Source organism: Strongylocentrotus purpuratus, unplaced genomic scaffold (assembly GCF_000002235.5).
Source record: "Strongylocentrotus purpuratus isolate Spur 01 unplaced genomic scaffold, Spur_5.0 spur5_scaffold_12, whole genome shotgun sequence".
Lineage (NCBI taxonomy): Eukaryota > Metazoa > Echinodermata > Echinoidea > Camarodonta > Strongylocentrotidae > Strongylocentrotus > Strongylocentrotus purpuratus.
This window is the reverse complement of record NW_022145597.1, coordinates 7,695,581-7,710,803: the sequence shown is the minus strand read 5'-3', so window position 1 is coordinate 7,710,803 and position 15,223 is coordinate 7,695,581.

Genomic DNA, 15,223 nt, shown 5'->3' with positions numbered 1-15,223 from the left:
GAGGATCGAGCAAGAATACCGACACAGCTGACCCGACATAGCAACATATTTACCCGTGTCTTTCTTGCTCCCTCGACGAGACGACTCCACCCAACAACCCCTGCTCTCTTTTACTCCCACTCCTCCTCTCTCAGGCTCTTACCTCTCCTCTCTCTCCTCTCTTTCACCCCCGTTTCTTTTGTTTCCCTTTTTACTCTCTTTTCTTTCTTTTCCTTTCTTGCCTCTCCTCGCTCTTTTTCTTTTTTCTCTTTCTTTCTTCTCTTTTCTTTCCTTTCTTTTTCCTTTCTTTCCTTTCTTTCCTTTCTTTTCCTTTCTTTCTTCTCTTTTCCTTTTCTTTTTTCTTTTCTTTCCGTTTCCCTTTCTTTTTCCCTCCCCCTTTTCTCTTTTTTTCCCGACGGCAGCGCAATTTTACCGACAATATCCTGACAGGTGGGAGGGGGGTGTCGCATCCCCCACACCCCGCCCTTTTGCGACGCCCCTGCTGGTAGGCCTACACTGCAGGCAAAAGTCAGGACTAACATTTAGCATGTTATTAATTTTATTACCACCCTTATATTCTCTGAAATGTTATCTTTATTGAGGGTGACTTGAAAAGGTTAATAATTTGGAAGGAAGGGGGTGCAACCTGGCACACGCTTCTACCTCTTGGTTGCTTTGATCCATTGCCGAAAATATTTTGGCACCTATCATCCCCCCTACCACGGATACAAATCGACACCCCTGGTCACTGCCATTTGAGTGTGCCCGGCCCCCTCTTCAATAACGACTCCCAAGCCTTCGAGAATGACCCCAAAATTTCTAGATTACCATTCTGCCGCTCTTTGAGGGGCCGGGCGCGACCTTTTCAGAAGAGTGTTTCTACACTAATCTTTTCATGCACTACGGCTTTACATAAACAAACATGCTAAGAATTCTTTTAAATAAGCATAATTCCGACTCAGTTTTGCATAACCTAAATATTAAAATACGGTCAGTCACCCCTCTCCCCCTCAATGCACCCGCATTTCACACACGCACCCTCCTCCCTAGTCTTTCCCTTATTCGTCGTTACTGTCACTTAGTGCCATTTCGCTGTATTTCTCTCCCGGCTTCTGTCTTCTTTTTCTTTCTCTTTCTCTTTGTTGAACTCTCTCTTACTTTTCCTTTCTTTTCTCTTCTCCTTTTTTTTTCTTCTTCTTTTCATTTCTCCTTTTCTCTTCTTTTCTTCCTCTTTTTTTACTTCTCAATTTATTTGCGCCGCCAATAGGGGAGGGGGGCCGCGGCCGTTTCGGCCCACCCCTGGATCCGCCACTGATTATAATCAATTATTGTGTTTGTGCCTCTCTCCGCAAATCTTGCAAGTGGTTGGTTAAGGGTTAGAGATAATTGGTCCAGTGTTGAAGTTAAGAATTCGGATAGTATAGGAAATTGGCTAGGAGCAAGTTTCGATAGAGCAAGTAGTGTCGCAAGATCAGCAAGTATCGTATATAAACAAAACTTACCAGAGCTACCATGTTTGCAGCAGATGGCTTTACTTCACTACGGAACTGGTTATGTCGAGCCAGGATTTTGTCTCTATCCCATTGATTATATATTCCATTAACAACTGGGAGCCATTCCTCGGTCAGGTCGGTGACTTCGGCCATCTCTCCAAAGGAGACTGCCAAAACAAGCACGAGACTCAATGCACAGATCATGATGATGTGGTGTGTTTGTACAGGTAGGCACTGCTCAGATATGAAACAGCTCTTGGGATGCTAACGTATATATTAGGGCTGGTTACCTACTGACCGACCGACGTAGGTAATTTCACCTTCGAAAGATTTATTAGACTTTTATATGTTCTTCGGAATCCAATCAGAATATTAATTTTGTGACATTGAATACCATATGCTCATAGCATGCCCATGAGGCTGCATGCACGCTATCGTTATAGCAGGGCTGTCAACAGGCGCGGATCCAGGATTTCTAAGGGGGGGGGGGGCAAATTTGAAATTATGCGAGCCAAATATTGGTACGTAATGGTGACACCGGCAGTGGCAAAAACGTTTGGGGGGTGGGGGTAGACAAAAAAAAATCCCCATCACCCCACTCACTTAATTACTGTCAGATGAGCATATTTTGATACCTTACTTGTGACACTGGTAGGACACAAATTGGTGTTGGGTCCAGGGGGCAGAGCCCTCTGAAGTTCAGAGGTTTTATACATCAAATTATCGTCAGATGATAATAATTTTATACCTTATTTGTGACACTGGAAGGTCAAAAATTGGCGTGGGGTCCAGGGGGTGGATCCCCCGGAATTTCAGGGTTTAATTGGGGCAATAAATTATATGTTCAGATGAGCTTATTTGTAAATTTTATTTGTGACACTGGCAGGTCACTAATTGGCGTGGGGTCCAGGGGGCGGAGCCCCCAGAAGCTCAGGGAATTTTGGCACTTTATAACGGTCAGACAAGCATGCAGGGGCCCGCCTTAGGGCCCCTGGTGGGGTCAAGGGGTGGAGCCCCGGAAACTTAGAGGTTTTACGGTCAGATAAACATATTTTGATACCTTATCTGTGACACTCAGGCTGGCAGGACACTAATTGGTGTGAGGTCTAGGGGCCGAGACCCCAGAAGCTCAGGGGTTTTAAGCATTAAATTACCGTCAGATTAGCATCCAGCCGTCCGCCTTAGGGCCCTAGGTGGGGTCCAGGGGGCAGAGCCACCGGAAGTCAAGGGGTTTTAGGCATTTAATTCCGGTCAGATGAGCATATTTTGATACCTTATTTGTAGCACTGGTAGGTCATTAATAGAGGATTATGTTATAGTTTGATCTTAATTAAGGGTATATTCTTTTATCTAATTTGTTTACAGACCGTGATCATTGTTGAAGTCTACTGATCGACTGACACAAATAGCCAAATCTTACTTATGATCACGGTTTGACTCAATCAGGGGCGTACGCAGGGGGGGGGGGGTTGGGGGTTCAACCCCACCCCCCCCCCCCCCTTTGGTATTTTTATGTGTGTAAACCCCCCTAAAAAAAACCAAACCCCCCCCCCCCCCCCCCCCACGAGACTCAATGCAAAGATCATGATGATGTGGTGTGTTTGTACAGGTAGGCACTGCTCAGATATGAAACAGCTCTTGGGATGCTAACGTATATATTAGGCTGGTTACCTACTGACCGACCGACGTAGGTAATTTCACCTTCGAAAGATTTATTAGACTTTTATATGTCCTTCGGAATCCAATCAGAATATTAATTTTGTGACATTGAATACCATATGCTCATAGCATGCCCATGAGGCTGCATGCACGCTATCGTTATAGCAGGGCTGTCAACAGGCGCGGATCCAGGATTTCTAAGGGGGGGGGCAAATTTGAAATTATGCGAGCCAAATATTGGTACGTAATGGTGACACCGGCAGTGGCAAAAACGTTTGGGGGGTGGGGGTAGACAAAAAAAAAATCCCCATCACCCCACTCACTTAATTACTGTCAGATGAGCATATTTTGATACCTTACTTGTGACACTGGTAGGACACAAATTGGTGTTGGGTCCAGTGGGCAGAGCCCTCTGAAGTTCAGAGGTTTTATACATCAAATTATCGTCAGATGATAATAATTTTATACCTTATTTGTGACACTGGAAGGTCAAAAATTGGCGTGGGGTCCAGGAAGTGGATCCCCCGGAATTTCAGGGGTTTAATTGGGGCAATAAATTATATGTTCAGATGAGCTTATTTGTATATTTTATTTGTGACACTGGCAGGTCACTAATTGGCGTGGGGTCCAGGGGGCGGAGCCCCCAGAAGCTCAGGGAATTTTGGCACTTTATAACGGTCAGACAAGCGTGCATGGGCCCGCCTTAGGGCCCCTGGTGGGGTCAAGGGGTGGAGCCCCGGAAACTTAGAGGTTTTACGGTCAGATAAACATATTTTGATACCTTATCTGTGACACTCAGGCTGGCAGGACACTAATTGGTGTGAGGTCTAGGGGGCCGAGACCCCAGAAGCTCAGGGGTTTTAAGCATTAAATTACCGTCAGATTAGCATCCAGCCGTCCGCCTTAGGGCCCTAGGTGGGGTCCAGGGGGCAGAGCCACCGGAAGTCAAGGGGTTTTAGGCATTTAATTCCGGTCAGATGAGCATATTTTGATACCTTATTTGTAGCACCGGTAGGTCATTAATAGAGGATTATGTTATAGTTTGATCTTAATTAAGGGTATCTTCTTTTATCTAATTTGTTTACAGACCGTGATCATTGTTGAAGTCTACTGATCGACTGACAAAAATAGCCAAATCTTACTTATGATCACGGTTTGACTCAATCAGGGGCGTACGCAGGGGGGGGGGGGGGGGTTTGGGGTTCAACCCCCCCCCCCCCCCCCCCCTTTGGTATTTTTATGTGTGTAAACCCCCCTAAAACCCCCCCCCCCCCCACGAGACTCAATGCACAGATCATGATGATGTGGTGTGTTTGTACAGGTAGGCACTGCTCAGATATGAAACAGCTCTCGGGATGCTAACGTATATATTAGGGCTGGTTACCTACTGACCGACCGACGTAGGTAATTTCACCTTCGAAAGATTTATTAGACTTTTATATGTCCTTCGGAATCCAATCAGAATATTAATTTTGTGACATTGAATACCATATGCTCATAGCATGCCCATGAGGCTGCATGCACGCTATCGTTATAGCAGGGCTGTCAGCAGGCGCGGATCCAGGATTTCTAAGGGGGGGGGGGCAAATTTGAAATTATGCGAGCCAAATATTGGTACGTAATGGTGACACCGGCAGTGGCAAAAACGTTTGGGGGGTGGGGGTAGACAAAAAAAAAATCCCCATCACCCCACTCACTTAATTACTGTCAGATGAGCATATTTTGATACCTTACTTGTGACACTGGTAGGACACAAATTGGTGTTGGGTCCAGTGGGCAGAGCCCTCTGAAGTTCAGAGGTTTTATACATCAAATTATCGTCAGATGATAATAATTTTATACCTTATTTGTGACACTGGAAGGTCAAAAATTGGCGTGGGGTCCAGGGGGTGGATCCCCCGGAATTTCAGGGTTTAATTGGGGCAATAAATTATATGTTCAGATGAGCTTATTTGTATATTTTATTTGTGACACTGACATGACTTGTCACTAATTGGCGTGGGGTCCAGGGGGCGGAGCCCCCAGAAGCTCAGGGAATTTTGGCACTTTATAACGGTCAGACAAGCATGCAGGGGCCCGCCTTAGGGCGCCTGGTGGGGTCAAGGGGTGGAGCCCCGGAAACTTAGAGGTTTTACGGTCAGATAAACATATTTTGATACCTTATCTGTGACACTCAGGCTGGCAGGACACTAATTGGTGTGAGGTCTAGGGGGCCGAGACCCCAGAAGCTCAGGGGTTTTAAGCATTAAATTACCGTCAGATTAGCATCCAGCCGTCCGCCTTAGGGCCCTAGGTGGGGTCCAGGGGGCAGAGCCACCGGAAGTCAAGGGGTTTTAGGCATTTAATTCCGGTCAGATGAGCATATTTTGATACCTTATTTGTAGCACTGGTAGGTCATTAATAGAGGATTATGTTATAGTTTGATCTTAATTAAGGGTATCTTCTTTTATCTAATTTGTTTACAGACCGTGATCATTGTTGAAGTCTACTGATCGACTGACAAAATAGCCAAATCTTACTTATGATCACGGTTTGACTCAATCAGGGGCGTACGCAGGGGGGGGGGGGGTTTGGGGGTTCAAACCCCCCCCCCCCTTTGGTATTTTTATGTGTGTAAACCCCCCTAAAACCCCCCCCCCCCCCCCCCCCACGAGACTCAATGCACAGATCATGATGATGTGGTGTGTTTGTACAGGTAGGCACTGCTCAGATATGAAACAGCTCTCGGGATGCTAACGTATATATTAGGGCTGGTTACCTACTGACCGACCGACGTAGGTAATTTCACCTTCGAAAGATTTATTAGACTTTTATATGTCCTTCGGAATCCAATCAGAATATTAATTTTGTGACATTGAATACCATATGCTCATAGCATGCCCATGAGGCTGCATGCACGCTATCGTTATAGCAGGGCTGTCAGCAGGCGCGGATCCAGGATTTCTAAGGGGGGGGGGCAAATTTGAAATTATGCGAGCCAAATATTGGTACGTAATGGTGACACCGGCAGTGGCAAAAACGTTTGGGGGTGGGGGTAGACAAAAAAAAATCCCCATCACCCCACTCACTTAATTACTGTCAGATGAGCATATTTTGATACCTTACTTGTGACACTGGTAGGACACAAATTGGTGTTGGGTCCAGTGGGCAGAGCCCTCTGAAGTTCAGAGGTTTTATACATCAAATTATCGTCAGATGATAATAATTTTATACCTTATTTGTGACACTGGAAGGTCAAAAATTGGCGTGGGGTCCAGGAAGTGGATCCCCCGGAATTTCAGGGGTTTAATTGGGGCAATAAATTATATGTTCAGATGAGCTTATTTGTATATTTTATTTGTGACACTGGCAGGTCACTAATTGGCGTGGGGTCCAGGGGGCGGAGCCCCCAGAAGCTCAGGGAATTTTGGCACTTTATAACGGTCAGACAAGCGTGCATGGGCCCGCCTTAGGGCCCCTGGTGGGGTCAAGGGGTGGAGCCCCGGAAACTTAGAGGTTTTACGGTCAGATAAACATATTTTGATACCTTATCTGTGACACTCAGGCTGGCAGGACACTAATTGGTGTGAGGTCTAGGGGGCCGAGACCCCAGAAGCTCAGGGGTTTTAAGCATTAAATTACCGTCAGATTAGCATCCAGCCGTCCGCCTTAGGGCCCTAGGTGGGGTCCAGGGGGCAGAGCCACCGGAAGTCAAGGGGTTTTAGGCATTTAATTCCGGTCAGATGAGCATATTTTGATACCTTATTTGTAGCACTGGTAGGTCATTAATAGAGGATTATGTTATAGTTTGATCTTAATTAAGGGTATCTTCTTTTATCTAATTTGTTTACAGACCGTGATCATTGTTGAAGTCTACTGATCGACTGACACAAATAGCCAAATCTTACTTATGATCACGGTTTGACTCAATCAGGGGCGTACGCAGGGGGGGGGGGGGGGGGGGGGGGGGGGGGTTGGGGTTCAAACCCCCCCTTTGGTATTTTTATGTGTGTAAACCCCCCTAAAAAAAACCACCCCCCCCCCCCCCCCCACGAGACTCAATGCACAGATCATGATGATGTGGTGTGTTTGTACAGGTAGGCACTGCTCAGATATGAAACAGCTCTTGGGATGCTAACGTATATATTAGGGCTGGTTACCTACTGACCGACCGACGTAGGTAATTTCACCTTCGAAAGATTTATTAGACTTTTATATGTCCTTCGGAATCCAATCAGAATATTAATTTTGTGACATTGAATACCATATGCTCATAGCATGCCCATGAGGCTGCATGCACGCTATCGTTATAGCAGGGCTGTCAACAGGCGCGGATCCAGGATTTCTAAGGGGGGGGGGCAAATTTGAAATTATGCGAGCCAAATATTGGTACGTAATGGTGACACCGGCAGTGGCAAAAACGTTTGGGGGTGTGGGGTAGACAAAAAAAAATCCCCATCACCCCATTCACTTAATTACTGTCAGATGAGCATATTTTGATACCTTACTTGTGACACTGGTAGGACACAAATTGGTGTTGGGTCCAGGGGGCAGAGCCCTCTGAAGTTCAGAGGTTTTATACATCAAATTATCGTCAGATGATAATAATTTTATACATTATTTGTGACACTGGAAGGTCAACAATTGGCGTGGGGTCCAGGGGGTGGATCCCCCGGAATTTCAGGGGTTTAATTGGGGCAATAAATATATGTTCAGATGAGCTTATTTGTATATTTTATTTGTGACACTGACATGACTTGTCACTAATTGGCGTGGGGTCCAGGGGGCGGAGCCCCCAGAAGCTCAGGGAATTTTGGCACTTTATAACGGTCAGACAAGCATGCAGGGGCCCGCCTTAGGGCCCCTGATGGGGTCAAGGGTGGAGCCCCGGAAACTTAGAGGTTTTACGGTCAGATAAACATATTTTGATACCTTATCTGTGACACTCAGGCTGGCAGGACACTAATTGGTGTGAGGTCTAGGGGGCCGAGACCCCAGAAGCTCAGGGGTTTTAAGCATTAAATTACCGTCAGATTAGCATCCAGCCGTCCGCCTTAGGGCCCTAGGTGGGGTCCAGGGGGCAGAGCCACCGGAAGTCAAGGGGTTTTAGGCATTTAATTCCGGTCAGATGAGCATATTTTGATACCTTATTTGTAGCACTGGTAGGTCATTAATAGAGGATTATGTTATAGTTTGATCTTAATTAAGGGTATCTTCTTTTATCTAATTTGTTTACAGACCGTGATCATTGTTGAAGTCTACTGATTGACTGACACAAATAGCCAAATCTTACTTATGATCACGGTTTGACTCAATCAGGGGCGTACGCAGGGGGGGGGGGGGTTTGGGGGGTTCAAACCCCCCCCCCCCCCCCCTGGTATTTTTATGTGTGTAAACCCCCCTAAAAAAAACCAACCCCCCCCCCCCCCCACGAGACTCAATGCACAGATCATGATGATGTGGTGTGTTTGTACAGGTAGGCACTGCGCAGATATGAAACAGCCCCCCCCCCCCCCCCCCCCCCCCATTTGGGTTTTTTTTTTTTTTTTTTTTTTTAATTATTAAAAAAAAAAAAAAAAAAAAATTATACCCACGGTTAACCTAAAATAGGTGACCTTACCCCCCCCCCCCCCCCCCCCCCAACGAAGAAAAATGTCAAATTTTGAAATTTCGAGACCAAAAAAAAAAAAAGTGTCCGCTTGCCCCCTTCGTACTTGGATGTGAGGATCTCATCCTTGCTGTCGACCACAAGCCCCTTATGAAAACAAAAATGTGCTCATAACCCCCCCCCCCCCCCCCCCCACTGAGCGACTTTTCGGCCGGCGCGATTTTCAAATTTTCGGCAGCAAAAAAAAAAAAATTGGGCCCCCTTCCCTAGGAAATCCTGGATCCGCGCCTGACTACAGGTCTTCCAGGCGTGGATCCGGGGGGGGGGGCGAGAGGGCCTTGACCCCAACCGCCAACACAAACTTAAGAGAGAGAGAGAGAGAAGGTAAAGCGGAGAGTAAGGGAAAGTAAGAAGAGGAAGAAGAAAAGAAAAGGGGGAAAAGAAGGAGATCGGGGCGAAACGCCTTCGCCATCCCCCCTTTCAGCAAAAGAGAGAGAGAGAGAGAGAAAGAAGGAAATTAAAAAAAGGAAAGGTTAAGAAGAGACAAAGGGAAAGGAAGAAGAAAAAGAAAAGGAGAAAGAAGGAGATCGGGGGGCTGAAAGGGCTTTGCCTCCCAGGCTGTTGCCCCCCCCCCCCCCACCCAGCAAAAAGAATAAGAGAAGGAAGAGAAGGGAAAGAAAAAAGAGGGGATATCAGTTGCAGTTTTCCCGCCAACAAGTTGAGGATCGGGGGCGGCAAATGCCCCCCCCCCCCCACTTTTTTGGTTGGGGGGCAACTCCCCCCACTTCCGGCGCCTATGGTTAACATCGTCCGATTCTAATGATTTTAGTGTCTATTAATATGTTTTCTGACTTAACAAATTCAACTAAGCAACTTTTAAACTCAAAAGTGGTTGCCATAACCTTGAAATTTTCCCCAAACCCATGGATAAGAAGTTGTTAAATGTTTGTCACCGAAACGGCAGCCATTTTGAATGTACATGGTCAAGGTAAGCACTTTTACTTTTGATAGTTGTATAGTTCACACACGAGCTCGATTCACTGTAGCTCGTCTGAACGTTCATCAACGAGTTCGACTCACTGCAACTCTGATGATTTCACCTCAAAGTCCGGCTCATCGATTCATCAAGCGACCCACTTCGTCACCACCGGCTTTGATGTCTACATTTCTACCATGGCTTCCGACATCAAACGACTCACAGTTTCGTCGTCGAGCGCCCGCCGTTTCTTCTCTTCTCGCCTGAGAGTTTCATCATCATCATCATCATCACGAGCGTTAGCGTTGAGATTCTTCACGGCTCTTCAGCCACGACAACGAGCTACATCTCTGCCATCAAGCCTCCGCACCATCATCGCGTGAGCCCCTTCCTTCGTTCTTCTCATCTCGTCATATTCATTGGACTTTCAGCGTCGTTTCCATTCAGTCGTAAGCTTTTATTCATGTCATTCCATTTATTTATGTTCGTTCTCATTCATGACTATTTAATGTAACTACGTGCAATATTCACATTTACCATTCATGCGATTCTGATCGAATCATTTATTTGCTTGATTGCATGACTACACTGTGCAAGTGTTTTGTCTGCAAAATCAGTACCTCAATAAAATAACGAAAAGGGAATACTTACTTTCTTTCATGTATTGTATTGCCAGTGCAACCTAATTGTTTCCTCGTAGCTAAAATAAAAAGAGAGTTATGTTGTGGGACCAGTGAACACGCCTTTACAATATTCTTTCACAATACCTCACAAACACATTTCTCTACAATATGATCATTGATCAGACCTCACTGACTGAAGAGGATAACATAGAAGTCCTTGCTGTCAACATGGGGAAACTAACAGTCACTTCTGTTAATAAACCACCGGGATCTACATTTGCCTTTACTGAACCTCAATCTTTCAAATAACAGCCATAGCACCTCGTGGGAATACGAAGAAATGAATGAGAATGGTGACCTTGCTGAGGCCTGGGCAAAGGCACATCACCTAGTCCATGATGCTAAGCTCCCATATTACTTCAATAGCTGTCGATGGAAGAAAGGTTATAATCCACACCTATCCTTAACAAGTGAACAAATATCATGCCAATCCAAGAAACGAGTCCTAGAGCCAATACCACATTCACAACACAGACCAATAACCGTGGACATTACTACTTCTGTGGTACCTCAAAGAGTTCACGTACGACGCCGTTTCAACTTTCATAAAGCTGACTGGGAGAAGTTCGCCATTGATCTAGATGAAGCTCTATCTGATCTTGACCCAGTCCCGACAAACTACGACCAATTCGTCCGGACTGTACAGGAGATATCCAGGAAGCACATTCCACGTGGATGTAGGGAATACTACATACCTGGAATATCAGCTGAAAGTGCCTTGATGTACAAGAAGTACACACAACTGTACGAGGAAGACCCATTTTCAGAGGAAACCCTGAGTGCAGGCGAACTCCTCATGGCAGCAATATCAGAGGAACGGAGGAAGTCTGATATGACGCACAACGAAAATCAGCAACGATCCCAAGAAGACTACACCTCATTCTAATATTACTGCAGATCAGGTTGCCCACCAACTTCTCCTGAATGGCAAATCGGCACACAAGAAACGCCACAAAAGGAATCCCTGGAAACAGGTTGACACAGAATCTACCTGAAACTTTAACAACTTGGAACTCCAGACGGCTATCGACTCCCTTAAGAATGGCAAGGCAACTGGTCTTGATGACATACGTACAGAACAGATCAAACATTTTGGGCACAATACACAGGAGTGGCTATATACTCCCTCTCTGTTCGACAACTGCGTAACCTCTACCAGCTTCCTAAAATCTGGCGGAAAGCCATTGCGATTGCTATCCTCAAGCCACGGAAAAATAACGAGGCAAAGAGCTACAGACCAATTTCCCTGTTGTGCCACCTCTTCAAGTTCTTTGAGCGCCTCATGCTATACAGACAACCAGGTTTCTGGCCTGGAAGATCGTGCACTGGCCAAGTGCTAAATCTAACCCAGCACATCGAGGATGGTTTCGAGAAGAATGAACCGACTGGAGTTGTGTTCGTCGACCTGAAAGCTGCATACGACACTGTGAACCACCGTATACTTCTCGACAAGCTCTATACCATGACAAAGGACTCCCATCTGACTAAAATTATCCAAATGCTCCTGGAAATTAGACGCTTTTATGTTGAGTTCAATGGGAAGCGCAGCAGATGGAGGAAACAAAAGAATGATCTACCTCAGGGCAGTGTTCTTGCTCCTGTGCTATTTAATGTATACACCAACGACCAGCCAGTGTACCCATGCAGTGACAAGAAGCTTCATATATGCTGATGAACTTGGCATAGCGGCCCAGAGTTCCCACATAGACAAGATAGAAGCCACTCTTTCATCAACCCTAGACAACCTGACAGACTACTAAAACAATAACTATTATGAAGGCTAACCCTGCCAAGACCCAGGTTAGCTTGTTCCATCTCCGCAACCACAATGCTGGGAGGAAGCTGTCCCTGAAATGGAACGATGTCTCTTTGAAGCACTGCGATCATCCTTTCTACCTTGGAATCACTCTTGACCGAACCCTTTGATGCAAACAGCATGTTCAAAAGGTGAAGGGTAAAATTGGGACAATTAAGGAACAACCTCCTTCGCAAACTGGCAAACTCGTCTTGGGGTGCCAATTCCTCCACGCTGAGGTCAACTGCTCTTGCGTTGTGCTACTCTGCAGCAGAATATGCCTGCCCTGTATGAGAAAGCTCATCCCATACAAAGAAAGTTGATGCAGCACTCAATGACAGCTGCAGATGCATCATTGGCTGCCTCAAGCCCACGAATGTAGCCAGCTTGCACACCCTGGCCGGCATTGCTCCATCCGATGTCCGCAGAACAGTTGCAATTAGACTGAACGCAGCAGACAAGTTGAGGACACCCGCCATCCCCTTTACTCCCATCAACCGGCCCCTACCAGCCTTCATATACAGTCCAGTCACTATCACAATCTCCTCATTCAACCAGAGTGATCTTGTGGGAAGAGAAACGTTGTGAAAACCACCACCATGAAAAGCTACCAATCCCGACAAGGAACAACTTCCACCTGGCCATATAGTGACTGGAAGACAGAGGTGGGGCAATGCAAATACAACATGCATAAATGGGGATACACTGATAACACAGACATCGACTGCGAGTGTAAAACATCCATGCAATCTATGTCGCACTTATTAAGATGCCCACTCCTAGTTGACCAATGCTGCCTGGAATACCTAGTGGCAGCAAATGAGAAGGCTCTTCAGTGTGCAAAAGCCTGGCAGAGCATTTGAGGTCAGATGATGGAGACGAAAGAAGAATACAAAGTGCATAAATCCTTTTCTTGAACATGATATTATTTATTTTTGTTGCTTGATAAATCTTTATAGATATTTATCACAATTAGTAAATTTTAGATGCTTACCATTTCGCTATTTTAAATTCAGTTCTGAGTTTTGAGTTTTGATCGATCGGGTGGGTGGTACATGCACAACATTACTATTATAGGCTCTGTATAAGCTTGGCTTGTTAGAACTCTTGTGAGTAATGTGCCCAGGGGCGTCGCTAGACCTTTTTCAGTTGGGGGGGGGGTGTAGAGGCCAACGATTACCGACAAAACTAGCCACCAATTACCGACAAAATTAAATGTCCCAATATCTACAAATTTAACCCTATAAATCCGGGGCCGAAGGCTAAATTGTTTTTCCTATGGACTATCTATATAGTACTTGCGTATGCGCAAATGGTCACTTTCCTCGATGACATAAATATATAAATTATTTCGTCAACTTAGTCAGCATCATAGCTACATATTTCAATGCAGGCGCGGAGCTAATATAAGATCTTAAGCATGAGCAGATAAAGGTCATTACAGACCAAAATGTGAAATACACGGAGACAAAATAGTGGATGCGTGCTAATGAAAGTTATGTTATCATTATTGATTTATGCACAAGCAGTGCACTCCATGATACACAGGTAGAAGTATTCTTTAAAAAGGGGAGAAAAAGGCCAGTTTAATATGTAGCACATACATTGCTGTAGGAGTGATAATTTCAAAATGTACAAAGTGGGACGGACCTCTTCATGTTTTGAAGATCTGAGGATACTCGAGGTCATTTGGGACATGTTCTAACAGTGAACTGGTCTATTTAGAGAGGCTTAAAGCTTGGCTGTAGCAAAACAGCAGTCTTTTTTACACAGAAGGAGAGAAGAGGGAGAAAGAAAGAGAGAGAAAGAAATAAATTGAGAGAAAGAGAGAGAGAGAGAGAGAGAGAGAGGGGGGGAGAGAGAGAGAGGGGGGGGGGGAGAGAGATAGAAAGAGAAAGACGGAAACGCAGAAAGGGAGAGAAAGATACATAAAGAGAGAGAATAATAACGAGAGAAAGAGAGAAGGAGATTTTTTTTGTTTTGTAGCATTCTTTATTGCATTCATTCAGTACAACAACAAAAATCATACATCTTCATTGAGCTACATAACATATCAAAATGTAAAGAAAATTGTACATCCCTCAGAAATACACAATATAGTTTAATAAATAGTACATAATGTCTTAAAATTAATTACACTGAATGAATATTATAGATCAGAAGCCTTACGCACAGTCAGACAGACACACCACACACGCGCACATACATACAATCTTACCTATCCCCCTCCCCCTTCATTCCCAAAGCTTCCCAAGCTCTACAACCCCCCCCCCCCCCCTTCCCGAGCACAGTCACATCTACACAGTTGTTGGAAATCCAGTCTCTTCCTTTTCCTTATGACCAAATTATATAAAAATGTTTGAGTCTGAGAAAGAAATGTTTGCTTTGCCGTCCTTAGATGAGATAGATAGAGAGAGATAGAGAAAGAGAGAGAGAGAGAGAGGGGGGGAGGTACAGATAGAGAGGGAGAAGGAGAGAGGTTATGGAAGTGAGAGTAATTAAGACAGGAGGGAGAGAGAGAACGAAAGCAGAGATATGGAGAAAGAAGATAACTAAAATCAATCAAAAAATTCGATACAAAATATGCGACAAGGTGCATATTCTGTAGCGTATATTCACGACGAAATTCGCGACAAAATTTAATATGCGATTTGTCGCATATTTCATCACGAATTTTCACAACAAAGTTTGTGACTCGAGGTATGGTTTTGCGTGTGAAAACGGATACAGGGGGCCGAGCGGGCCTTGGCTCCCCCTGCCCTCCCCCCCCCCCAAAAAAAAGAGGGGCAGCAATTAAAAGTTATACAAAAAAAGTCCCCCGCCCCCATTTTCATATGTTCGGGGGCAAAAACATAATTAATGCCCACTACCCCCCCCCCCCCCCCCCCCTCACTGAGCGAAATATCGGCCGCCACGATTTTTAATTTTCGGGGGGGGGGCAAACAAAAAAATTAGTGCTGCCCCCCCCCCCCCCGCTTTTTCAGAGGCTGGCTCAACATTTTCTCACGAATCGGACCCCTTATTTGCCCCCACCCCTCCCTTGCAGCAGGC